Below are 24,947 nucleotides of genomic sequence, written 5' to 3'. Positions count from 1 at the left end.
ATTTATGGGCAGAAAAAAATGGGAGGCAATTTCACCGAATTTCTCCAGGGGGAGGAGGAATTCTCTACAGTTTCTCACGGGGAGGGCTCCCCATTGGTAGGGTTTGTAGCTGAGCATCTTTCTTTTTTCATAAAGGTTTTTAGGCTTGTCGTGCTGCAACAGCATCAACTGTGTTGGCAGCCTGGCCCCCATTTTGTATTCACCATAATGCAGGTGTGTGGGAGGGCAGGAGGGGGACAGTGTTGTGTCTAGCTGCAGGGAAGAGGTAGAGTGCTGATCCAAAATCTGCCCTCCAATTTCCTGGAAGTTTTCTTCCCCCATGAGAGAGGCTCCATTGGTCTGCCTCATTCTCAGGGTGTTTTATAATTTCGTGTGTGTGTGGTGTTTTTGAGCTTACCTACTTACTGCCTGCACTTCCTGATTTGAAAAGGCCCTGTGGGAGGAATTACCTCATGATGCCTTCCCCCGAGCTTTAACTGAAGTGTAGGAAGCTGAGGCGGCTACAGGCTGTCGGAGAGATGATTGTACAATGAAAAACTTGCTCTCACTCCTGGGCCATCTCCCAAGTAAGTTAAGCCCAAGAAACCCAAATCCTACTCATGAGAATTTCTCTGAAAGTTCTTCACCATCAAATTTCTTTTCAGAAGCAATTTACTTTTCTATCAAATTGAATGAGAATGGTCGGGGGGAAATTGGGGGAGAAGGTATTGACACACCACTAGCTTGTACCTCATAAAAGGAAGGGTGGCTCCTTGTAAGGGGCAGATAGGAGCAGTCACACTACTACAGCTAAAAGAAGAGACCTGTGCAGTGAACAAGCATAATCTATCTCAGACACATAGGTTATACCAAATCCTGTTGAACAAATACTTCCTCCCATACACACACACACACACACACACACACACCATTTTCTGCCTTTCATAGTTCCCAAGACAATAAATATTCATTTCCCTAGTGGAGGCTATGGTTCCCATTATTATTATTATTATTATTATTATTATTATTATTATTATTATTATTATTAACATTTCTATACCGCCCAATAGCCAGAGCTCTCTGGGTGGTTTACAAAGATTAAAAACATTAAAAAATACAGTATACAGATAATAAAAAAACATTTACATAAAAAACACATGAACAGACAATATACACAAAAGAAACATATATCTAAAACAACTTCAAACAAACAATCTTAAAAACAAACAACCATAACCATAAGACATTCTGGATCGATTAAACACTTATCATATACCACCGAATGCCTGGGAGAAGAGAAAGGTCTTAACCTGGCACTGAAAAGATAATAATGTTGGCACCAGGCGGGCCTTGTCGTGGAGATCATTCCATAATTTGGGGGCCACCACTGAAAAGGCCCTCTCCCTTGTTGCTGTCTTCCGAGCTTCCCTTGGTGTAGGCAGCTGGAGGAGGGCCTTAGATGTTGAGCGTAGTATATGGGTAGGTTCGTGTCGGGAGATGCACTCCATCAGGTATTGAAGTCCCAAGCTGTGTAAGGCTTTATAGGTTAAAACCAGCATCTTGAATTGGGCTCGTAGACAAACAGGCAGCCAGTGCAAGTGGGCCAGAGTCGGTCTTATAAGTTTGGACCTTCTGGTCCCCGTTATCAATCTGGCCGCTGCATTTTGCATGAGCTGAAGTTTCTGAACCGTCTTCAAAGGCAACCCCACATAGAGTGCATTGCAGTAATCTACCTTGGAGATTACCAGAGCATAGATGACTGAAGCCAGGTTATCCCTGACCATATAGGGGTGTAGCTGGGCCACCAACCGAAGTTGGTAGAAGGCACTCCGTGCCACTGAGGACACCTAAGCCTCAAGTGACAAAGATGGCTCCAGGAGAACCCTCAAGCTATGAACCTGCTCCTTCAGGATGAGCACCTATTTTCTATTTTAGTGGGTCTCCTATTTCAGTGGGGTGGTAAATCCACCCTGGGTTTCAGTCAGAACCAGTCAGAACTCTAAAGGAGCTATCGAAAGTATCCAACCCTATCCCCAAAATGGGTTCAGCACCTTGGATCGCTCCTTTAGAGCTTTGTCTGAGTCTGACTGAAACCCAGAACAGAGTCACTGCCCCACTGACATCGGGGCTACCAGCCTCCACTGCATTTCCCACTGCAAGGTGAAAAGTTAAAACAAATTTAAGTATACCATAGCACTAATGATAGAACATATGATGTATCTTCTCTTTGAAGTTAATTAAAATCTTTATTGATTTAAATGGATGTTTAAAAAAGCATATTCAAAACTTTTCTGTAAGGCTATTTTCTTTTATGAATGAGATATGGAATGCAGCTTTGATCAACCCCACCTCACCCTGCTCATTTGCAGTACAGACGCTCCAATATTTTATTTATATGGACACAGAGCAAACACGCAGCAGGAAGTACGAAATGGAACCATACATGAATTAAGTTGGCCGTGGTGTGAAACAGATTATAAATAACCTATCATACAATGCAAAATGTTTATCAGCAATAACAGCAACAACAACAAGCACTTATACGGCACCCTTTTGAGTGTTCAGAGTGTTTCATAGTCACAATTTATTATTTTTTATTTGGAAAGCACCTAAAATTTTCTAGGTGCTGTTCAAAGATTGAATAAGACACAATATGGAAGGAAAAAGGGACGGGGAGGGAAGACAACTAATTCTTCATGAAGTTACACAAATGCTTAATAAGCAGGTACAACAGCCACTGACAGAAACAGTTCCTCAAGAGGAAGAGCCAAATGCTGGTTGGTTCCAGCTGAGCTGGAGGGAGGGCTGCACTCCTCACTTCCACAGGCTGGCTGAATGGTCACCTGGTGCTCCTCAGCAAACAACTAACTTGTTTTTGTATAGTAAAATCAGCTGATCCGAGATGTATTTATTATACTGCGCCCTTTGATCAAACGATCTGCAAGGTGATTTACAACCAACTAAAACAATACAGACATATGCACTCTCACAGTGGCTTGGGCTTGGGCCAAAGGCCACAATGTCCTTGCCCTCACTTTTGCAATCTCAGGGTGACTGTTAGCTGGAGAGGAGTTCTTTCTGGCAGGGAAGGGAACTGACGCCAGCTCCCTGCCTGTGGTCAATGGGAACAAGCCTACAGTGACACTTGGGTTCACAGAGTCCTTCCCCCTGCCCTCAAGCGCGTTTGGGAGGAGTTGTTCAGAAGCATTTGCTTCTGTTTTAGACTGACTGCAGTTAAGCATTAGGAGAGATGGGAGGGGGGACTAACTATGGTGCATCTTAAATATGGTTAAATGAAACAAGCCAGCTTCAAATCATAAGCCAGCTTCACATCACTGGCTTGTTTCAAATAACCATAGTTAAGACTAACCACTAAACTGTGGTTACAAAAATGGAAGTGAAAGGTTCCAATGCCCTCCTTGCGGTATTGCGCCAGAGGAGGAGAGAGAGCATGAGCCCAAAGATTGTGCACATAACAATAAGCCATTGTTTATCATTTTGTCCGAAGTGGGCCTTATCTGAATGGCCCAGTGGGCAGTGGCTGAGATTGACAGACAGTAGCTTATCATAAGGTTGCCTAGTACATTCATGACTGAGGTGAGATCCAAGGTGGGCATTTCCCAGCTCGCACTCACAGTCACAGCACTTTGCCTGCTCTCATAGAAGACGGCACCAGAGGTGGACAATCCATGACCTGTAGGCTGTATGCGGCCCTCAGAGACCACCTGTGTGGCCTGCTGCAGGTGCCCTGGCTCCCCACTTTGCCCTGTGCACTGCTCCTGCCACTGCCACACAAGAGTGTGCAAGGAGAGTCAGCCCTGGTTGCCTTGTTTCCCAGCAGAATGGGCTTCTCACCAGCCTGCCAAACAGCTGTTTGGTGGGCTGGCACCGAAGTAGCCCAATTCTTCTGGGTAAGATGATGTGTAAGGATTCTTCTTGCACACCCTGTTCCCTAGCAGAATCCACTATAAGTGACTAAGCCCCACCACAACACTCAGCCAACAAAACAGGTATTTCTTATCTAAGGACCTTGTCCAGTCATCGTGCCATTTGGACAGGTACATACAATAGAAATCTGCTGCCTGCAGGGCCTGGTGATACGTTTCGAATATGCATAGTGATGGGGATCAAGACAGGGTGCATGGGTGATGGTGTCTGTTGTCTGTATTATTGAGGATCATCTTTGACTGAGGATCAGGTACTGAATTGCTTTCTCAACCCAAGATAGTTTTGCCAGTCACTTTGTGGTAGAGCTCTGTAAGAGACATGCTCAGGTGAATGAGTTCAACGTACTTCTGTCTGCTCTGCCACCATGTACCTATCAAGGCCAGTTTTTTTCTAGCTTTCCCAGGAGTCTATTGAAAGAACAGTTGAGTGCAGCGTTAGAACCATTTGCTTCACATGGTTGGTTTTCAAACAGGATCTCTAAGAAAAATTGCTAAAATTATGGGCGTGTGGCCTCGAGCTTGGGAGAAGGATCAATGGACTAGCTGATCCTTTCTAATGTTATGGAATGATGAGGTGACTGCCCAGATGAAGGCAGTCACCTCATCATTTCAGCAGAATGAAATTTAATAGGGATAAATGTCAAGTTCTGCACCTAGGAAAAAGAAACCAAATGCACAGTTACAAGATGGTGGATACTTGGCTCAACAATACTAGAAGCGAGAAGGATCTTGGAATTGTTGAAGCTCACAAGCTGAATATGAGCCAGCAATGTGATTTGGCTGCAAAAAAGGCCAATGCTATTTTGGGCTGCATTAATAGAAGTATCGCTTCCAAATCACATGAAGTACTAGTTCCCCTCTACTCAGCACTGGTTAGGCCTCATCTGGAGTATTGTGTCCAGTGGAATTCAAAGGCGGATTCATAGAAATCCAAACTCAGTTGACTCTATTGTGGATTTCTCCAACATCCCTAGTAGAGTGCAACAGAAGTAAGAGTGGAATTCTCCTTTCACAACCTCCATTAATAATTGAAATTTCAGATAAGATAAAAAGCTCAGAGGAAAGTTAAATCATTTTCAAATGTTCTGTTTTTAATCCATAAACCATGAGATCCATGGCAATGTTTTAACTTGCAGCCTGATCGTCTCCTTAGTCCACATAACCGTGTTCTTCATGTTACATATCTTAATTGAATGTCACTGGGCTTCGATTGGTGCTGGTTGAGAAGTGATGAGCTGCTCAACTTTGGGAGTATCTCCGGCTCTCTGGAGGTGGTGTTTCTTTTCTGATTTATTTCATGCAACCTGAAGGATCCAGGGTTGCCGGGGGGGGGGGGGGGGGCTTTACTGTCATTCCCAAGGGAATAAAGGCCAAGTTTGTGCCATGGAGTTTGTTTGTGCCATGGAGCGGCTGGGGTCAGAGGTCTGATGCTCAGAGGACAGCAGAGGCTCACCTGAATGTGGGGTGTTGGCTGGAGCAGCATGTGACAGGATATGACCCATACAGCAATACAAAATTGATTTCCATCCACATTTATTGCAAAGTGTCAGTTTGGCTTCATATTCATCTTCTACTACATCGCTCTAAGTTGCGTAAACAATCTGTGTGGTTTTTCTGAAGTGTTGGGCACAAGAACAAATAGCCCAGGGATCTCTGGAAAAATGCAAACTCATAAGGTCATAATGGCGAGGGAGAGCTCATTTTTTTCCACAAGTATGTATTCACCCAGAATTCCCTGGGTATCAGCTACCCTTTTATTTTGGGACCTGAATGTATTTTTAATGTATATTTGTTCAAATTTGCATGAAAGTTCAATGCATGATAGCTGTTTCAGAGGGCAGCGGGGTGTCCAGGGATATGAATCACTCCTAATGCATGGCTAGAGCTAATTATCTCTTTTAGGGTGACTTCAATGATTCCTCTCATCACATGCAGAGTGCACTTCCCGTATCAGTGAGCCACCACTGCAACAACTAGAATACATCTCTGCAGTGTGTGTGTGGGGGGGGGGGAATAGAAGACAAGAACAGAAGAAAATGAATAAAAGAGAGAACAATAAGTGTGTGTGTGTGTGTGTGTGGATTCAGAAAAAAATAGTGTAAGATTGTACTGGAAAGAAAAGAACTCCTGTGGCGTGGAACAAAATTGAAAAGCTTACCAACTATTAGCCCGTTTCTCGGAAATGGGGAGCAGAGTGTTCCTTTTGTACAATTGCACAAAAGATATTTAGCACACCTTGGTCATGCTGTGATGGCTGATTGCTTCCAAGCCATTCATGATTTGACTATATTTGAGGCCAAATAATTAGCAGCCAATCATGTCATTTCATGAGTTTCCTCTGTGTGTGTGTGTGTGTGTATGTATTACCACAGTAGTATGAAAAATTGTTTTATGATGGCACTTGCAAATATTACTGGGATTATGCAGGCTGTGTGAGTATGTCAACAGCTTTACTTTCTATTCTATTTCTGCAGATTCTGTTTTCCAGGCTGTGCCTAGCCGCAAGAATTCAATGGCAGGTTTCCACCTGCAAAACAGCAGCTTCGCTCCGAGCCCTAAGCAAATGGCAGGTTCATGTAAATTTAATATTTTTCCTGGTTCGGCAAGCAGAAGGACAAGGAAACGGGCAGGAGATCCAGTAGTCTGGGAAGGGAGGAGGCCAATGAGGAAATAAAGCAGGGGTGCAGTTCCTGTGGGCCAAGTTGGGCCTGCCTGGGTCCCAATCACCATGCCCTCTTCCCCGGCTCCTTCCCTTTCCACCAACCAGCAACTGTTGGGTGGTTTCTCAGCTTTTGTGCAGCTGCCTTTCCTAAGGTTTAGTTAGTGACAATAAGAGTGTCAAGGCACAAGATGCTGGTAGTTTCGGTCCCACCCCCTTTGTCTTCAGCCTTGCCCACCACTGGCATACGCCCCCGAGGATTTCCTCCAGAATGGAGTTCTGCCCTTGGGCTGAAGGAGTTCAACACCCTGAAATAGAGGGACATGCAACACCAGGTGGAACCGTGGAAGACTAGAAAGACACAGCAAATCCAGGTTCTCAACTAGAACTATTTATAGCCAGGCCAGGTGGAACCAATAGGCTGCCTAATTGGCAGAACCCTGCCGGAACCTTGGAGAATGGTATTGCCCATTCTTCCTCCACTCTGCTGTCATGGATAATTTATTATTGGGGCACCACACCAGCATATGTTTAACCTGAAACTCAAAAATTCTTGACAGTAAGTTGCTGGTGATGCTACCATCCAATTACATCTGGCCTGATGTGGCACTGCACACATCTGGCCTGGTGGAATGCCATTTTGTTGTGTTGTCGTTGCATGCAACCTTGTCAAAAAACCAATCAACGAACCCAACTCCACCAACATCGGCTCAGCAGAATTAATCTGAACCAGCTGTGTGACACCTTAAATAGCACCAGGACCTGCCCTCTCATTAGGCAGAGTGAGGCAGTTGCCTCTGGCAGCACATGCTGGAAGTTGGCAGCAACACGATGGAAGAGAAAGCTGTGTGCTACATGGCCTGGCATGTGAAACCTAAGCTAGCCTGCTGCTTTCAGATGTGGTGAAGGATGCTGTCCCATTTCCAGTATTGAAGGAAGTGTCAACTGCCAGTCCAGTTGGCTTTTGTACATGAAATGGGAGGATGGCCATCTTGTTCTCCATCTCAGGCAGAAAAATGTCTTGAGCTGACCCTGAATGATGCTTCCTGGAAAAGCAGGATAACCCAATCTTATGGGGTGCAACACACCCTGTCTTCATCTTCTAGTTGTTAAAAAACAAAACACCAACACCCTCCATGTTAAAGTGGGTGACAGAGGGCTTAATTTTTGGAATGAAAAGTAAACACAAAGGTGGAGGGGGAAGGTATCTAACTTTGGCACTAAGTGCAGAGGATTTCACAGCTTTTGACAGATGTGTTGTTCTAAGATGTGTTGTTTCCAAAATGCTTGATTTGGAAAGAGACTTTTTTTTCTCTCTCTCTTTCTCTCTCTCTCTCTCAGTCTCTCCCCCCCGCCCCCCCGGCCTTTGACAGGTGGGAGCAAAAAGACAGGGATGTCAAGTTTTCTAATTATACACCAGGTTACTTGTATTATTAAGTTTGAGGCCTACTTCTCATTGAGGTGGTAAACCTGTATTTGGGCTGCATCACTTCAACAGCAGGTGAGAACTCATGGTCTGATTGCTTAGTGTGTAGCCGAACTTGATAGTTTCTTTACATTAGTGTAACTGCATGTGGCCCCAATTTGGATCAGGATCAGTATGCACCAGGAGGGGAGGGTTAACCCTTACCCCCCTATTTCCACCAAAATTCAACACACACTCAGCAAGAGGGGAGGGGGGATAAAACAGAAAAAAACTGTTTGCTGCTGTAATGGTTTTGTTACTGTTGTAAAGTTCAAGTCCAGCTGTTATAATCATCCAGTGTTTCAAGGCCACATTTACTGGCATGTCCATTCATACTATTGTGCTCCCAGCACAATGCAACATCTCTGCTTCACAACGTTTTTGGTATTCTTCAGCACACATGGTATCACATCCTTTCTTCTTCATGGTGGCAACTGACCATACACAGGTACTGGGTGCATCCATCTTGTACTGGAACTCTGGTTCACATCAGCGCCTTTTGCACTGAAAGTGGAAACTGTGAAAGGTTTTTTTTTACTTCTTTCCACATGTTTTCAAACGTGACAGACGGCTGACTCTTGTCTTCATTTGCCTTTGTTTGTATGGTCAAGACAGCAGCCCATCTCTTTGAATTCTTATTAGATGTTTCTGGTGACCATATGGAAAACACTGTCACTTTTATCTTTGCTGTAGAACTGCTCTTGTATAACCCTAGAAGATCTTATCTTCTGGTCTCATTCTCCATATTGTCAAAGGGAAATGAGGTACCCTAAGAACACAGTCTATAGACTTTTCAATGGTTTTCACAGTCTACAGTCTTTTCAATGGTTACAGCATCATCAGTACAACACTTTGTGGATAACTTCATGTTGTACCTTGTTCTTGTTCGACACTTTAACAATGGCAGGAACTTGGTGTTTCATCAGGGAGCTCTAAGGGTTCTATTCCTGATGAGCAATGTGGAGACACTGGTCTTGGATCAATTTCTTTTCTTTTTTTAAACTAACTATTCTGTCTCATTCTCCCCCCTCCCCATTCTTTTAAGTGTTTTGTGTGAATAATTGTGTTAATATGTGCTTTGTGTTAATAGAGAATTTTTTCTGCATGCTTTTTGCTTACTTCAAGGGTATTATCTAAAAGAACATCAGAATGTCATATAGATTCAGGAGAAACATCAGGAACATGGCAACACACATGGACCCTATACCATCCATTTGGTCCATCAATTTTTCTGGATAGTTCTTGTCTTTTAATTTGTCCATTCTAATTAATCAAAACAAAATAGTCCTATTAAGGGTGTCAGCCTCAGCTGTCTATCCAATGCAGGTCAGGTGGGGCACAGAGGGGAATCCTCTCATCTGTGCTCCGGCTGTCCCGCATATGCGGCTAGATGTGTGTTTTCACGTGTCTAGCCACTGCTTTGAGGAGGGGGAGGCAAGGGGCCTGGAGATCCAATAGGAAGCTGTCTAAAGAGGCTTCCGTTGTCTCCTCCCCTCCCCGTCCCCGGGCAGCCCCCTTTTCACCCTCCCCATGCGCCATTTAAGAGCGCAGTGACAGCAGCGATGCAGAAAGAACTGCGCTGACTATGCGTGGGTGGGGGAAGGGAGCGCAGTTTCCAGGATTGCTCTCTAAAGCACCAATAAGCATCCCACGAGCCAGGCTTACAATATATGAGTGAAGGTTTGCTTTTTGTAATACAATTTTTACACATAAGGAAAAAAGAATTATTGTGTATGTTAATAACACTTCTGGATCTTCTGACAAAGAATAAAATGGAAGGTCCAAATTCTAAGGTCAGAGGTTACTAGCACATGACCTTAATGGAGTCACATCCTTACCATGGGCTCTGTGGCTGCCTTTACATTAAAGTAAAAAAACATCAGTCCTCCCATTGTGGAGCCTTTCCGCGTTTACAACAGGCCCCCAGGCAGCCACCACATGATTGCTGAGAGAAGCTTTTAATTTTCAAGTTTCCATAGAACTCAATGAAACAGCGCCATCTAGTGGCTGTTTTAATAAAATAACAATCTGACTTAAAATAAATAGTTCATTATTTCTGGATCTTTTTGAGATGGAATAACCAGGAAATACTTCTGGATGTGCCCTGGAGGTTGATGACATCATGAAAAGGACCCGCAAACTTCCATGAGGGAGCAATCTCAATAGCTCAAAAGTATTTGGTCTCTTTGGTATGTTGGTCTCTTTCAAAGCCTTGATCTGGACATCTTTACTTTTTTGTCACTAATATAATTATTGATGTCTGGAAAACTTGTTATCCTTTTCCTATAAGCTAGAAGCTCTCAGTCATCAACTTTTATACCTGGTATTTGCACTGAGTATTTCTGCCAGTCTTTGCCAATCAAGATATCTATACTCTGTCCGGTCTTTCTGTCATCTGTCTGTCATTTCACACCAGTATCTGAAAAATATAGGTTAACCACACACATACCCACACACAAAAAAGAGAAAGATACACCAAAGCATACAATATACATTTAATTCTTATTATAATTCAGTTAAAATATTAAATTGCAGGATCATTAACAATTTAGTTAAGTTCTGGCATCTATTTCCCTAATTGTTTACATAATTTGGAAATATACTCTCCTTTCAGTGAACCTTCAGGCAGAGTTCCTCTTTTCAAACAATCTTGTTTCTTCTCCCCCTTGCCTGCTTTGTAGATCAGGTTTGAAACTTCCTTTTGAACACATATAAATCTTCTTTGCTTTGCCTGATTCTGGCATGTTAACTCAGCAAAGCTGGCTTGAATTTTCTTTTAAAGGTGGTCAGCTGAGGGGCTGCTTTGTCCATTTTAAACTGGACTCAGTGGAACCCTGTCAGTGACTTTCAATGTGTCACTGTGACTCATTGTATCTTTCCCTTTCCCCAAACTTCAGTCGTGCAATGCTTGATTTTCACTAAAATCACTACTAGATGATCATGGCTTTTCTTAATACTGTGGATAATTGAACAGGGGCAGGGTCAAACCTCAAGCAAGGATCTCTTTCACTGTGCTGTCTCCTTAAGACAGGAGGAGAATTCTCTGCTTACTGAAAGATTAGCCACTCAAACTGCACATATGACCAACTGACATTTCAAGCTGGCAATCCTTCTCTCCTGCCCCATGCATTGCCTGTCTAGTATATTTTGGTTTCTAATTGTAAGGTCTTGGACTAATCTTTAAAGGGGTAGAACTTGTTATATGGTGGGTAGATGATGATCATGGGTGTCCAGCCACATAAGGACTCAGAGCCCACTGACATTCACTCCCTCCCCCTTTCAAACCCTATCAGTGGCAAAGAGATCCTGGCTTTAGAATGGTTTTGAAAGCAGCCTCAGAGTCTCCCCCCTGCTCCAAGTTTACCGCTTCCTTTTCTAGCTCTGTGAAATATTTCTTGAGTTCTGTTGCATTTCTTGTCTCTCGCCTCAACAACTCTTTCTTTTTGAGGTGTTCCTGCATCAGTTGTGTCAGCTGTACTCAGACAGTTTGATTCTGTACCTTCAACTGTTCATGTATTTCAGTTCAATGTCTAATCTGATTCTTTAATTTCTCTTTTTCTCCACTCTGGATTTCGAGCGTGCGCATCAAGCTGTGTGCACAACTGTACAAAACCCAGAGGCAAGCTGCTTTGATCTGATCTTCATTGGGTCTGAATGTTAACTTCCCGTGCTTTTTAAATAGGTTACTATATTCGGGTCACTTTTCTCTGCCAATTTTAGCCCTTCTATGTTTTAGGTAACTCAAGGCAAACCTATTTTATGAGGCATCTGGGAAATTTTTCTTCTCCATTCTCACCCTTTCCCTCAGTCTTTTCTAACAACTGGACAAGACATTGCAACTTTCCCCTTGGACACTGCCCAGCACCTGTCACCCCCTCCCGGCAGACTGCAAAGATAATTGGCATCACCCAAAAATCTGTCAGCTCCTGCTAGGAGCTTAGCAGTTCTCCAGGTGGGCTCTCTCTTCCCCCTTGCCATCAGGCAGCAATCGCTGAGAACAGAGTCTATATCCTCACCTTGAGTCAGGTCCCGAGCTGATAGAGCAAGCTGTAGGTGGCTCTATCTCAGGTTGAACCGAGCAACTGCTAGGTATGCCACTCTGAGGTTTCTATCCATGTTATTCTCAGCCTCTCAGGTAAAGGTACCCTGTTATTCAGGGTAAGTATTACCCTCAGGCATAGGTGGAGCATCCAAGAAGTCAGCTTAATACCAATAACATCAAGCATCCAAAAAAATTCAGCTCAAACCTGGCAATTAGCCCTCTAAGTGGGCTCTGTCTTTCCCTTAGGCTGCTTTTACTTTCCTCAAGATTCAAAGGATCCAGTAACAGGTCCCCGATCTAAACATTTTCAGAGGTCTCTGCTTCTTAGAAGTAGGGCATTGCCGTAGAACACGACAGCACATTACCTTAAACCATTCTGAGGTTGTCAGCTCCGGTGCCAGGAGCTTAACCGTCTCCCAGGTGGAATGTATTTCTTCTTCTGGCTTCTTTTTAAGCCCCCCACCACCACCATTCCAATGCTAATTCCAATTCCAATACTAATTCCAGTTCCAATACCCCTTAACCCCCCTTTTTTCTCTAGAGATTTTTAGACAAAGCAGCATTCATTCTCAAACATTCTAACTTTCAAATCCCATGAAATGTGCCTCCTGTGGAAGGATAATTAATCTGTAAGGGAAAAGCCAGAGGCTGAAATTTCAAGGTCCCTGGTATTAAATGACTGGGCACACCTACTTTAAACAGCCCCAGTTTGGCCTGGATATTTTAGGTGTGGTTCCTTTGGGGACCTGACCTACAATGTTCACATTCACTCAGATTCACTTACAGTCTCCGAAGGAGGCCTAAAACAATGACATAAGCTACATGCATTTATTATGGTAAGACAAAGAAGCCTGAGCAAGTCATTCTGCACCTTAGATAAGATATACTCACACACATATCCTGCAGCTGAACAGCCGCTACTCCCACCTGTATTTGCCAGTAAAAGGAGATTTTCTTTCACCAACAAAGGGGACCTTCTCACAACACAGGACCTCCGCTGAAGCCCTGCAGTCAGGAGGAGGAACCCATTATGCTTAAACTTAAATCCCCTTCTAAACTTGGTAACCTCCTTCCTAATACATATTCTGGAATTCTGAAACCTTTTGGTCCATGTCACATTGTAGGTCATTCTGTCTTCATAAGGTTCAACCTTTCCCCAGAGTTCTCCCCCTATTTCTGATGTTGTTCAAGACTTTGTTCTGCTTTCAGCTCCTTTTTACTTCACCTTTTTTCCTAGACAGGGGAATCCCATAGTACAGCGTGTTCTTTTCCATGACCCCTCATGCATTACCCAGTTCCCTTATAAGGATACAGTCATTTGAAAGGATATCAAAACATCTCTTTTCAATTTATATGTGACATCTAGCAAGCTTCTAATATAGTGGATCTAGGTACCCCTACTTGCCCTGTTATCTCATTAACGTTAACCTCCCTATAAAAGCACCATCTTTTACCCCTCAAATTCCCTTGTGCCCCTAATGGTTCCCTTTCTCATATCCTACACATATACTGACTCTTAAACCCCTTCCACACAACACCCCCCCCCAATATCTCTATACTAATTTAAAAAACATAGTCCAGAAAATCCTTACACAGTTACATGCTATACAATTCACGTAACATGTTGTTTGACCCTTGGCAACTGTGCTACACCACATGCCTACACGTAGACTTATGGACAGGATATTCGGTGGAGTATGTTTATATCCATACAGTTTTGTCACAATCTACATTTGATTAATTGACACATTATCAGGTCTGGCAAGAAGGGTAGGCATGATCAGGAAAAGTGGGATATAAATCCAATAATAAATACAAATAAATAAATAGCACCCTCCTGCTCATGTCCCCCAGCATACTGCCTCCTGCACTGGAGGTAATATATAGCCATCATGGCTAGTAGGCATTGATAGCCTTCTCTTCCATGAATTTGAACAAACTTACTCAGCAACTTCAAAGAATTTTAATTTTTAAAAAAATGTTATAGCAAAAACGGTTTCCATTTATCTCCTGTGTGGATGCTCTTCAAGCTTCTGATTACATTCCAAACAGATACAGATGCATATATTTTTCTGACCATTTATGTGTTCATTACGTTTCTATGCCACCATCTGCCAAAGCTCTCTAGGTGGTTCACAAAACGAAAGATCTGGTTACATAACTTACATGTCCAGATTTTCTCAACAGGCTCTTTTACTCTAATTTTCCAACAAGCTTACCCAGGATATACTAGCAGGAAATGTAAGCAGTGAGTTTCCTTTTTCTCTTAAGTAGTTATCTTGGAGAGCCTCGTGTGGCACAGAGTTGTAGGCGGCAGTACTGCAACCGAAACTCTCCCCACGACCTGAGTTCGATCCCAGCGGAAGCCGGGTATCGGGTAGCCAGCTCAGGTCAACTCAGCCCTCCATCCTTCCGAGGTTGGTAAAATGAGTACCCAGCTTGCTGGGGGAAAGGTAGTCACAGCTGGGGAAGGCAATGGCAAACCATCCCGTTCTTCTTTTTTGTTGTCTATATTTTTAACTATATTTCCAAATAAAACTCCATGTTAAAAAAGAAGAAATTGTCTCCTGGAGGCTAGGCAGAGGGGATGCTTTTGAAAAATTAAAGAACAGTCACTTCTTCATTGGCTGTTGATTTCCCAAACGTGGGTATGCATGAGTAGGCAAAGTTTCTTGCCGATAAGCATTTTTAGTTAATTTATTTGCAAGGCTCATAAATATCAAACACTGCAGTAACAATATGCATGGCAAAAGAATTTAATGTATTGATTTCAAATGGGTGTTGTGCCTTTTCCCATATTTGGCATTCAAGACAGCTTTTTTTTAAAAGAAATATTATAAAACATCCACATAGTAAAATATAAAACAACAGATAAGATTGGGAAATCGTGTAATGATCTATAAAGAACAACAATAAAAGCAGCGAGGGTGCACAACCATTTTGGCCCCAAGGGCCAGATCAGCTGGCACCAGGGGGTTGCACACACACACACACACACACACACACATACAAGCACATATTTATCTATTTATCTATTGCATTTATACCCCGCCTTTCTCCCTCTCGCAAGGAACTCAAGGCGGCTTACATTATCCTCCTCCTCACTGTTGTATCCTCACAACAACAACCCTGTGAGGTAGGTTGGGCTGAGAGTCTGTGACTGGCCCAAAGTCACCCAGTGAGCTTCCATGGCCAAGTGGGGACTAGAACCCGGATCTCCCGGCTCCCAGTCCGTCACTCTAACCACTACACTACACTGGCTACACATACAGACACAAGCCAGGCCCCCCATCTACATGGGGTTTTTACTCTGGTTCTACTCCACCCCCCAATTTTTATTTTTATTGATTTATTTAAAACATTTGTATCCCACCCTATATCACTAAGCTCTCGGGGCAGCATACAGATAAAATCATTTTAAACAGTATTAAACAATAAATAAGTTAAACAGCTAAAAACATATTAAGCCATGGACAAGCTAAAACCAATTAAAATCTAAAACAATAAAACAGTTAAATCGACAGTGTCAGATGACGCACGCTGCTCTCTGTAGCTAGCCTGGCGTTTCTTGCCCTAAATCCACCCCCCCACACACACTCATTTTGTGTCAGATTTTCCTGTCACAGTAGCTTCAGTACTGTTCAGGAGTCCACATGACCCCAGCTGGAGCAGCCCTGTTGCTTTGGAACTGTGCTGCTGAAAACATGGGCTCAGTCACTCCTCTCACTTTAAATAGCTAAGCTTGGGAGTGGAGTGGGGGGTGGGGAAGCAGCCCCGCTGTTTTGAAACTGTGCAGCTATGAAGGAGCACAGCTGAGAAATGGTGGATGCCTGTTGATACAAAGCTGTGCAGCCAAGAATTAGGTGGTATAGAAATGAAATGAAATGAGTAAATAAATAAATAAATAAAAACAAGAAAGGGTGGATGCTGGGGCGGATGATTTTCATGAACATGTACTCAGAAGCACTACACTGAGCTAGTATGTGTGTGTATGGGGGGGAGCCTGTTGATTGGGCAGTTAATATACATCAAAGACAACGTGCTCGCCACTCTCCCTCCTCGCCAGCTCCGTGCACTTTGCTCTCAGCGCCTCTTGCGCTCCCATTCATTCTGCTCATCTCCAGGTGGCTGCAGCTGCCTGCTTGCCTGCCCACCTCATAAATGTGTGCGTGTGGGGGCAGGGTATGCAGGGTTTGTCGTGAACATCTACTTGTAAGCAAGTCCTCCATTGCAGTTCATTGAACATGCTAAGGAGGGGGAGCCAGCCTCCGCTCATTGGCTGTCCCGTACCTATGTAATTGCTGACGTTCATTTCTACTTGCGGCGGGACTTGCTCACCCCACCCCAATTAATGCAGCTTCAGTTCCCATATACACTTCAAAAGCGGAGGAACACAGCACCATGTGTACCATGGCAAGAGCGAATTCAATTCTGTGACAATGCGGATTTTGCCCAAATCACTTCACAAAGCATCTCTGTTTAGATTGGCCCTGGGAATTCTCTTGACAGTGCTACCCAGGAATCCTTTCTGCCATTTCAGACCATGAGTTCTGATGATGCTCTGTGATGTGCAGAGTTCTGCTATGGATCAGATCTGGAGCAGGGAGCAAGACAGAAAGAGATCAGCACTACGAAAAGCTCCAAGTGCTACTGGGCTGGAAGCCAGACAGGGTTGTCTGTATATCGCTCCAACAAAGATCCAAGCAAGACTGAGACTTAAATAGGAAGTTGCCAACCTTTAGGCTGGTTAGCTCCACCTCTAGCTTTACAGAGGTTTTGAGCCTGGTCTGTTTTAGCAGCCTCAGGCTGAGACAATGTGGAAGTGGTTCTGGCATGCTAGTCTCTTCATGGCCTGAGTCCTCAGAATTTGAGAATGGTGTTGGTGCCTCCTCTGGATGCAGGGGACTGCTCCTGGAGTTCCTCTAGAGAGCTGGGTCCTGGGGAGATAGAAGCCACACAATGCCTTTTTGTGGCTGAGTCTTCTCCTGACCTCAGAGCCTCTTCTGATGACAAGGGGACAGAATCCTATGAGGATGATGGCTCAGGATCCATGACAACTCTTCCCTTATCTCTGATCTCTGATAGATAGTCAGCAGCAGCTGACAGACCAACCCAAAATAATTCCACCCCCCCGAACATATGATAATTCAATTCATCCATTCAATGCCCAGGTAAATAGGACAGACTTTGTTTGACACATGAAGGACAATGACAAAGGTGTGGGGCAGATCTCCCTTGAAAAGGATTTCCATTACTGGGGTGCAGCCACAGAAAAGGACACAGATACCCTGATTAAGGCCATCAATGATTATCAAACAGGTTCATACAGAGGCCGGCAGCCATTCTCCCATCTAGGGATGGATGGACTCACCGCAGTCTGTAGTCGCTGAGTGCTCACTGAGCCACCATCATTGCCCGCGCCTGCTTGCCACAATGCACAAGCCCCTGGACAGCCCAGGGAGTGCCTGGCAGCTGCCTGTCCCCTCACCAAGCAAAATGGCAGCTCACTTCCGGTTTGGGACTGATGTAGCCCGGGCAGCTTCCACGGACTCTCCATGGGAGCTTTCTCAAACAGCTTTTTAAAAGGTTGAAAAACCTTTTCATCTCCCCCCTAGAAATGAAAGGGGAGGCAAGGCAAATAGCTCTGGATTTTTGCCTGGAGTAAGGTAACCCCCACGCGATAGTGGAGGAGCTGGATGCCAGGGTTTCCCCCAGGGCTGTACCAACGCAAAAAGCTGTAATGAGACTCCTATTTTATAGTAGAAAATGGGGCTGGTGTGTTCCATAACAATATATACTGCAAGAAAAATCAGCAACCTATGAGAGACAATTTAAGAACTTTGAACAATATTTGAGATCATCTGAGGACCTGTAAGATTTATTGGAGAAAACTATGGCTGAACCAAGGAAGCGAAAAGGACTTGCTTCAACACCTCCCACAACTCCTGTGTCAAAGGTGCTGAAAACAGAAGATTTAGCAAAATTATTTATGATGATGAAAACCCTATCTTTGCCATTTTCAAAACTAGTTCAAAGGCTGGACTTAATTCAAAATTCTATCACTGATACGCAGAGAGCCGTGGATTTAAATATTGCATCACAGAAAAAAATGGAGTCCAAAATTAATGAGCTTGAAGACCAAGTGGCAAGAAATGAAACTATGACACAAGTTATTTTAAAAAAATATATCTGACAGAATCTCTCAATTGGAGGCCTATATAAAGAGAACCAATTTACGTATAGTAGGGATTAAAAGCTTGTCTAATGATGTGAAATTGTCTACTTTTGTGGATAAACTTTTGTATGAGATACTTTCTATATCGTCTGATTATCCTCTTGATATTGAGCAGGCATTTCATGTGCCACATCCTAAAGGGAATGATTATACAATTGTAGTTCAATTTGCAAAAGTCTCCACAAAGTGTTATATCCTGAATTTGGCAAAACAAGCTGGAAGCCTTTCCTGGAAACAGGATAAAATTATGCTGCTCCCACTTCCCAGATTACATCAAAGAAGTGGCGAATAAAAGAAGGCAATTTATCAAAGCAAAGAATCTGGCAAAACAAATGAACTTACAATATCACTTAAAATATCCTGCTACACTTTGTATTGTGTCTGAAGACCAGATGAAGAAGTTACGAATCATGAAATGGCGGAGGCTTGGTTGAATGTTAAAATGCGTGAGAACTCTGTCACGATTCCATGAAATGGAATTTCTAAACAAGTACTGTTAACTGCTTGTGTGTAGCTTTCATGATCTAGGCTAACTCAGAAGAAATGACTTTATATATATTTGTTTACCTTTATGTATTCTTTTTATTATTTTTTTCTCTCTTTCTCGTATCTTCTATTTTATATTTTAAAATAGACAAAATATCTAGTATAACAATATTATTGACTGTTGAAGATTTATCTTAAGTTTTATTATTATACAATACTATACTCTCTCTTTTTTATTACTATTATTATTATTATTATTACTAAAATTCAGGCTTTTGGGAATGAAGTGTAGAACTGTTGCATTGATATAAAAGATTGTTTTACTAAATTGTAAGATTGTATAATAGATTTAGTTTTTTAAAATAGAATACCATTGGAGGCTGGGAGATGTTAGAGTTTATTTTTTATTTTTTCCTTTCTTTCTTCTCTTTCTGTTATTATGGTGTCCTAACTAAAATATTGTATGGATGAGAATTGAAGTACTGAGTAGGTTGTTGGTAATTTTGGTAGTGTTTATAAAGATAAAATAAATAAAAATATATTCAAAAAAAGAAAAAGAGAGAGTGAAAATGGCAGCTCAGGGGTTTCTGTAAAAGTAAAGTTTCATAAACGGCAGCCATAAAGGGGCCATTTACATAACATTACAGGAATAAATGGTCCACTTACACCGATAATGTTGCATAGATGGCCCCTTTATGGCTGCCATTTATGCAATATTACTTTACAGAACATTACTTTTACAGAAACCCCTGAGCTGACATTTTTTTGTAAAATGGCACCTCAGCAACGGGACAGGCAGCTGCCGGGCTTCACTGGGCTGCTTGGAGCTTGGTGAATGGCCTAGTAAGTGCTTGTCAGCTTGATGACCGGGGCTCGGGAGGCCAAGCGGGGGGGGGGGAGTCCACTAGACTCCCCTCCCCTCTCAGATTCCTGCAACATCCCTACCCCTGTTTAAGGCAGGCATGGGGAACCTCCAGCCCATGAGCTGAATATAGCCATGGGGGTCCCCACCCAGCTTGCCATGCTTCTTCCTCCAGGCCTTAACTCCCTCTCCTAAGCCCCACCCCTTTCCTCTGCTCCAGCTGGCAGAAGGGGAAGGGCTTGTCATAGAATCATAGAATAGTAGGGTTGGAAGGGGCCCACAAGACCATCAAGTCCAACCCCCTGCTCAATGCAGGAATCCAAGTCAGAGCATCACTGACAGATGGCTGTCCAGCCTCGTCTTGAGTGCCTCTAGTGTGGGAGAGCCCACCATCTCCCTAGGTAGTTGGTTCCATTGTTGCATTGCTCTAACAGTCAGGAAGTTTCTCCTGATGTTCAGCCGGAATCTGGTTTCCTGTAACTTGAGCCTATTATTCCGTGTCCTGCATTCTGGGATGATCGAGAAGAGATCCTGGCCTTCCTCTCTATGACAACCTTTCAAGTCCTTGAAGAGCGCTATCATATCTCCCCTCAGTCTTCTCTTCTCAAGGCTAAACATGCCCAGTTCTTTCAGTCTCTCCCCATAGGGCTTTGATTCCAGTCCCCTGATCATCTTTGTTGCCCTCCTCTGAATCCTCTCCAGCTTGTCTGCATCCTTCTTAAAGTGCAGTGCCCGGAACTAGACACAGTACTCCAGATGAGGCCTAACCAATGCTGAGTAGAGGGAAACTAGTATTTCCCGGGATTTGGAAGCTATGCTTCTATTAATGCAGCCCAAAATAGCACTTGCCTTTTTTGCAGCCACATCACATTGTTGGCTCCTATTCAGCTTGTGATCGACAACAACTCCAAGATCCTTCTCGCTTCTAGTGTTGTTGAGCCATGTATCCCCCATCTTGTAACTGTGCATTTGGTTTCTTTTTCCTTGGTGCAGAACTTGGCATTTATCCCTATTAAATGTCATTCTGTTGTTTTCTGCCCAGCACTCCAGTCTATCAAGATCACTTTGAATTTTGTTTCTGTCTTCCAAGGTATTAGCAATCCCACCCAATTTGGTGTCATCTGCAAATTCTATCAGCATTCCCTGCACCTCCTCCTCTAAGTCATTAATAAAAATGTTGAAGAGCACTGGGCCCAGGACTGAGCCCTGCGGTACCCCGCTCATTACCTCTCCCTAGTTTGAGAAGATCCCATTGATAAGCACTCTTTAAGTCGGATTCTGTAGCCAACTGTGGATCCACCTGATTGTTGTTTCATCTAGCCCACTTGGAGCTAGTTTGCTCATCAGGATATCATGGGGCACTTTGTCGAAAGCTTTGCTGAAGTCGAGGTATATGATGTCCACAGCATTCCCACAGTCCACAAGGAGGTGACCTGATCAAAAAATGAGATCAGATTCGTCTGGCAGGATTTGTTCTTGACAAATCCATGTTGGCTTCAAGTAATCACTGCATTGTTTTCAAGGTGCTTCCAGATGGATTGCTTTATCATCTGCTCCAGAATTTTCCCAGGCATTGATGTCAGACTGACTAGTCTGTAGTTCCCAGGTTCCTCCTTTTTACCCTTTTTGAAGATAGGGACAACATTAGCCCTCCTCCATTCATCTGGCACTTCCCCCGTCCTCCATGATTTCTCAAAGATTATAGACAGTGGTTCTGAGAGTTCTTCTGCCAGTTCCTTTATGACCCTAGGATGCAGTTCATCTGGCCCTGGAGATCTGAACTCATGCAAAGTAATTAGATGTTCCTTGACCATATGCCTATCTGTCTCAAGCTGCAATCCTGCCCCTTCAGCCTGTACTTCATTTTTGCCAGGGGGGGGGGTTATAGACCCTCTTTTGGGAGAAGACTGAGCCAAAGTAGGAAATGAGCACTTCTGCCTTTTCTTTGTCATCTGTTATCATTTGGCCATCCTTATTTAATAGCTGAACCACCATTTCTTTCCTCTGTCTTTTAATATGCATGTATCTGAAGAAAGCCTTTTTGTTGTTTTTAGCATCCCTTGCTAACCTCATCTCGCTCTCAGCTTTAGCCTTACGGACACCATCCCTGCTATTCTGTGCTACCTGCCTGTACTCTTCTTTTGTTGCTTGGCCTTCCTTCCACTTCCTATATGTGTCCTTTTTGTTTTCAGGTCATCTCTAGGCTTTTTGTGAAGCCACGTTGGCTTCTTCTGTTGTCTTCCACCTTTTCTTCTTGTTGGAATTGTTTGCAATTGTGCCTTGAGAATTTCCTTTTTTTAAAACTCCCACCCATTTTGGACTCCTTTTCTCGTTAGAGTCACTTGCCATGGGACCTTACTTATCATTGTTCTGAGTTTATTAAAATCGGCTCTCCTAAAATCCAGGGTACGTGTTTGCCTACACTTGGCTTTTGCTTCCTTTAGAACCAAGAACTCAAGTATAACATGGTCACTTTCCCCCAGAGTTCCTGTAACTGCTGTCTTCAATCTACAGCAGATTGCAGATAAGCCCCTTTCCCTGCTCCGTGCTGAGAAAGGGAGCCTTCAGTGTTGGGCAGGGAAAATTTCCCCCCCTACCAGCTGATCTGCATGGATCAGTTAAGGAGGTGGGGCTGGGAAGTGTGTGTGTGAATGAGGTGTGTGTGTGTGTGTAAAAATGGGGGCATGCATGCCTCTGCTGGCATGCAGTCCCTGACATCCCAGCCTGGGGTCAGTTTGGCCCTTGGACTGGAAATGGTTCCCCATCCCTGATTTAGGGCTTTTAAAGTCAAAACTAGCACTTTGAATTGTCAGCACCCTGTCCTGTCAACCACCTGCTACCATGGTTTCTCCCAGCTGAAGTTTCTGAGTATCTTTTTAATGGCAGCCCCTTATAAAATGCTTTGCAGTAGTCAAACCTGGACGGTACTAAATCATATGGTACACAAGCTTGCCTGTGTACTTGCAACAGAAGACGTACCATTATTGTTTTTCAGTGGCCTTGAAAATTAGGGATGAGTCATCCAAGGAGAACAAACAACAGTAGAACCTTGCAATAAAACGCAATAGTCAGGAACGTAAAAGGACGTTGAAGAAGAAGCAAACGGAAAAGGAACTGTCTGCTAGCTCTCCACCCAAACCGACAGGAGGAGTTGTAAAGTAGTTAAATAAAGGGATACATTTGGTAGCAAAATATAATGCAGTGTGGAAATTGTTGAGACGACTGCAGTCCCCTCTGAGAAATATGAGAGGACAGGATTTGACAGTTTCACCAGGGAAAAAATTGTCTCCGAGCTGACCTGAAATTTTTCATAGCTCCAGTGTCAAAACGGCTCATGCTGGGAGGATATAAAAGTGTGTTTATCAAAAGCAATGCCAGCATCATGACAAAAGAATAGACAAGAAACTAAAAAGTACGCAGTCGCTTGGCTGTGACGCAGACATTCAGGGTTTCATTACCAGCGTTACTGTGCAGTGTGTGCATACTTGAATTAGTCAAAATTAGAGAAGGTTTTGCGGGCACCATGCATGATATGGAACATTGTGAAGAAAACATCATCCTTAAGCAACTTGTAGAGCAGTCTTAAGGACTGTGGTCCTGACAGACAGAGATTGGGGCCCTCCATCTATTCTATGTTCTGCTGGCAAGAAGCAAGCAGGGACAGAGTAGGATGGTGGTGATTTTACGTCCCATTCCTCCTCCCCCAAAAGGAGGAAAGCAGGCAAGCTGGAGCAGGGAACTTGTAGGTAGGCTATGGGTTGAACAACTCCTCCCTCCTTTCCCACCAGGCCATGTTCTAAATTCCCGCATCCCAAAGAGGTTTGCTAAAAAAAAAAAAAAAGGCTTTGGGTCACGCCGTTAGTGTGAAATGTGTCATTTTCCCAGAGTCAAATGGTCGATTCTTTTTCATGTTTGCATTTTAGCTTTTGTGGATATTTAAGGAATAGGAGGAGATGTAATGAGAGGGTCAGTGAAATACTTGTTTCTTATTCCAGAGGCAGAATTGCATATTAATTTAACGTGGGGCCATTACTGAAAGTGGCATCTCCTAGGCAGGGAGTGATCTGGAGCAGAAAAGTGGAGGGCAAGGAAACCATGAAGGGCCCATTGCACAACTGTTGCATGTGTTAGCATGTAATGGGCTACGACATGTGCAGTGCTGGTTCCAGGATTTTGGGCCCCTCAGGCAAGGCATCCTCGGGGAGGGCCCCTAACCCGAAAGACACCAGGCATACAAACTGACAGTTCTGTGACTGACCTGTTTGGATTTTCTGTGCAAAAAGGAGATGGTAGCTAGGGATGTCCATTGTGGGGGAAATCTGGCCTTCTTGGGCTTGAAGATTTCCCTGGAGCTCCCAGCTCAGCTTGCGTTTGCAGGCTGAGCCAGCTGAAACGTGCAGATTTCTCTCTTTGTTTCTGCTAAAAGGGCGAGATACGCAAATTGTGGCCAGTGCCCAACAGGGAGAGCGGTAGAGTTGTGCATGGTGGTGGCAGCGGCAGGAAGGGAGGGGAGCCATGATGCTCCCCTCCCTTCCTTCTGCTGCTGCTGCTGCCATGTGCAACTCTCCCACTCTCCCTGTAAGCAGTGGCAGGGAGAGAGGGAGGGTTGTGTATGGCAGTGGCAGCAAAGGCAGTTACAGCAGTCTGCGATCTGGCCCAACTCGCACAGATCGAGGTGGGCCAGCCTGTGGGCTGGCGAATCAGAGTCTGGGGAGCCCAGCTGCAGAAATATTGGCAGATTTCACCCCCCAGACAGAATCCTCTGACATCCCGAATGGTCACGCTCTTGGGCCCTCTGTTGGCCTTGGCAATTGCCCAGTGTTGCCACCCTCTGGAGCCAGCCCTGGACAGCGCCTGGAGAGTCAGAATAGGCACCTATGAGAGCACTCCTCCTGCCCAGGCTTCTATAGTTCTCTTGCAATGTTATTTCCAGCCTGGGGAGTGGGGGGGCACTGCAATGCTCGGAGAAAGCATGCTGGAAAGAGACAGTTGTGGGGTTCAGCAATTCTCAGTGGTGGCCCTGCATCTGTGGAACAAGCTCCCTGATGAGGTCCGCCTGGTGCCAACACTATTATCTTTTAGGTGCCAGGTTAAGATCTATCTCCTTTCCCAGGCATTTAGCAGCACATGATGAGTTTTAATCAATCCTGGATGTGTCTTTGGTTATGACTGATCATTCAATGTTGTTTTTAGTTATATGTTGTTTGTGTATATTGTCTGTATGCTTTTATGTAAAGGGCTTTTAAACTTTTTATATTGTATTTAATGTTAT

Source organism: Heloderma suspectum, chromosome 5, assembly GCF_057233095.1.
Source record: "Heloderma suspectum isolate Gila_16-S chromosome 5, 16-S_ref, whole genome shotgun sequence".
In the NCBI taxonomy this organism is placed as follows: domain Eukaryota; kingdom Metazoa; phylum Chordata; class Lepidosauria; order Squamata; family Helodermatidae; genus Heloderma; species Heloderma suspectum.
The sequence above is the reverse complement of the archived record's forward strand: the minus strand, read 5'-3'. Positions refer to the sequence as shown.